This window comes from Adiantum capillus-veneris, chromosome 13, assembly GCF_014529385.1.
Source record: "Adiantum capillus-veneris isolate H3 chromosome 13, ASM1452938v2, whole genome shotgun sequence".
NCBI lineage: Eukaryota > Viridiplantae > Streptophyta > Polypodiopsida > Polypodiales > Pteridaceae > Adiantum > Adiantum capillus-veneris.
In genome coordinates this window covers 131,428,972-131,432,469 of record NC_140943.1, presented here as the reverse complement: position 1 = coordinate 131,432,469, position 3,498 = coordinate 131,428,972, and the positions used below count along the sequence as shown (strand labels likewise).

At 41.2% G+C, this 3,498-nt stretch overlaps 1 non-coding gene across 1 annotated transcript; it reads right to left on the bottom strand.

The window, feature by feature from the left end:
* Positions 1–2,729: 2,729 nt before the first annotated feature.
* Positions 2,730–2,810, bottom strand: TRNAL-AAG (transfer RNA leucine (anticodon AAG)). The gene has a single exon. It is a non-coding gene; the product is annotated as a tRNA-Leu (tRNA).
* Positions 2,811–3,498: the final 688 nt, after the last annotated feature.

The window sequence follows — 3,498 nt, the reverse complement described above, 5'->3', positions numbered from 1 at the left end:
TTACAGGATTGAAAATTGTCTACATGGCCATTACATGTGCGGCTAAAAATAGTGCAGTCCATCTTGATAGCATATATGCAGTTTTTCTTACCATTGTTGCATTGGCTAGCTCGCCGACTTCGGGTCTTGATGTCTCAGATCTTGGATCATTTTTTGTCTACTTCCTCTCATAAAAAGGGTTGTGATTGCTTGCTATGGATAAACTATGTACTCCAAAGAAGTGTGATGGTCTGAATATCCTACATTTATGTTTGCATGTTATTGCAATGAAGGCCACGTTGTTATCGGTACTAGTAGAAAAACACAGCATTGGACGTTGATGTTTTCTTTTTTGTGCTCTCATGCGATTTCTACACCTGCATTTGGCCGTTGACAGCCTTCTTACTGGGATGTTGTTTCAAGCTACGATCCCAGGCTTTCCCCTGCCTTCCAATCTAGTAATGGATTGGAAACAAGTCAATAAGCATTTGTCATGGCATGGTGGGGATGCTGAGAGTGGCAATTCGCTTAGACTTGAGAGTTTACACTGGAGTTTTATTTTTTATCAAAACTTTGTTCAACGGGCTCCAAGAAAGGTGCTGATGCGATATCGGATGTTATGCTCTTGCTTTTGGTCTTGGAATGCATTTCAAAAACGCATGGCAGATCATCAAGAAGATTGTTGATTCTAGATCTCCCATTCCACCGCTTGTTGTGGAGGATCGACTTTGTAATTGGTATTTTGCAGGATCTTTGTTCCTCTAATTGCAAAAAAGGCATATTGTCATTTAAAGTCATTCTTTGGCTTGAGGAACATTGTAATAAGGTATGGAATATGGATAAAGGTATTACATGGTGGCGCAAAAGAGTTATGAAAGTGTGGCATGCTAAACTTCCATCGAAAGAGTGATTGTTCTTGTGGACATGTATTCTTGGGGTTCTGCCAAGTGGTAAATTTCTTCGCTCAAGAGGAGTGGCCTCCTTGAAATGCGTTTGATGTGGTGTGGGTAATGAGAATATTCCACATTTGTTATTCTTCGCTCAAGAGGAGTGGCCTCCTTGAAATGCGTTTGATATGGTGTGGATAATGAGAATATTCCACATTTGTTGTGGTTATGTTCTTACACGCAGCGGTTGTGGATTACATCTCTACATGCCTTCGCAGTCGTTTTACTGGGGTACAGTTTGGCCGTTACTTTTGGATATTTAGAGTGCTTCCTCCGTTGCTTCGGCCGTATGCATATCTATTTATTTTTTGTTAGATTTCGGGTGCTTTGGACAATTTGGAAGGCAGGTCATTATCTCATGTTCCAGCAGGTTCACGTGGATTATGTTTTCCTCTTCAAAATTTGCTAGGGATTTGGATGAGCTCTCCCCTCTTCACTATGACTTTGATTGTTTTTTATTTACAACATGTAATGTTTCCAATGGGTTTTCCTCACCTTGAGGTTCCCCATTAGTAAATCAAATGATACTACTATATATTAAAAAGTGTGTCGATGTGTGTATGTTAGGGATGTTGCACACATCCACGACAATCAACATCTCCTCTTTTGGCTTCGTCATCACCACGACGCCCTTGTGCATGCATGCAAGCCAATTTTAGCTATGATACCAGTGAGAGGCTCAAGGGAGGGGAAACCCATGTTCCACCCAACCATCCCTACCTACACTTATAGGCAGGTCCCCGCACCGGTTTCCTACTGGCCCTTGTCCTCACATGCTTATAACAAGAAAAAGTTCCAAATGTGGGACAGGAGGTCTAATAAGAATGCCAAGGCCCCAAGGGTACAGTCTCATTCTATATAAGTTGAGACTGGGTTGAGAGTTAAACACACTTTTAATCATTTTTCATTGTCTTTCATTTTTCTCTACAAGCGAAGGGAGTATGTCGTCTTCATAAGACAAGTGCCTCGTAGTTTGAATAAATCCCTTATCCATAGTGCTTTCTATGCTAGTTTACATTTTTATGTTCTCCATCCAACGTGTTGCACTGACCGTGAACATCTAGTTTACACACACACATATGCACGTGCACGCACAAAGTGTAATGCAATCAAACCAAAGGAAGTACCTGCAAGGAGCAATTACAACCAGACGTAGGAGGAATTGTGCATATAGAAAAGTTGAACACGACCAAAATGTCCCTCTTGAATGCAACCAACACTAGGGTAAAGGCCCCCATAAAAGGACAAGCCCCATAAGAAGGACAAATATTAAGTACATCGAGGTGCCGGTTCTAGCACACAACAACGCCGACGGATGGATGGTTTCGCTGAGTTGTCTTTTACTCATTGGTGGCGGTGACGATTCAATTCTCGCAAAGCTCAATCTTTTTTCGACCTGAAGGGTTTGTCCACCTTTTGGGGCCTTCAATTTTTTACAAAACTACAATCACAAAGCAACAGATCACGCTCAAAATTAGCGGCAATAGAAGATCATACGCCATGCGTGGTGAAATTTCTTCCCGTTGTCCCTAATATGGAGCTTTCACCCTAGTTGCTCATATCTAGTCACCTCCAAAATTAGCTGCAATAGAAAATCATAGGTGAAATTTATTCTCGCTGTCCTTAATAATATGGAGCTTATACCCTAGTTGCTTTCGAAATACCATATCTAGTCACCTCCACTCTCTGCCATCAAAGCGTCCCATTGACGGAATCAGCAGACTGGAGCAGACACCATTGTTAGTGTTGTTAAAATCCACACATTTTTAAAATTATCTTAACCCCCTCAAAGAAAACCATAATTGACGAGAGTGGGATTTGAACCCACGCCCTTTCGGACCAGAACCTTAATCTGGCGCCTTAGACCAACTCGGCCATCTCGTCGTTATATTTCGGGGATGTTACAAATAAAAAGATTTCGAGCTCACAAAATAGAAATTCTACATCCTTTTGTTCAAACGGGTTACACGTATAAACTACCTGATGTCTGTTGAGCAAGCTTACCATGTAATACGGCTGTCCAACCTATGATCACTATGAATGCCTGGCTTCACTGATTATGCATGAGAGCACCCTCATCAATATCTGTTCTCATGACAAAAGCCAACTCTGGACCAGCTACAGCCACAGATCTAGTGCATAAAATTCATTTGCATTGAAGAAAAAGATAACTTGCTGTATCAATACCCGACGTTATTATCTACACAAGGACGCCAATGCAAGCATAACAGTGCAAAAATCTGAAGAGAAAAAAGTGTCAAAATTCTAACTACACAAGACTCACCTTGTATATAAATTACATTGATCACAATGTCTATTTGAAAGCCAGCAATAAGCTCCCTCCACTATTTGGAAGATCCTAAAGGCTCCTCTCCTTGAGTTAAAAGGCTAAGTGTGATGGGCAACCATCTTCCACTGTTCAAAGAGCACCTGATTTAGTCTGCGTGGATGGATGAAAGCCCTTCAAGTGGCTTGGTTTTATTCATAGCCATACAAAGTAACTCTTGATTCCATCCATTGTTATGGAAAATTGTTGGATTAGGTTACATCCATGCTTGAAAGTCTGAGAAGC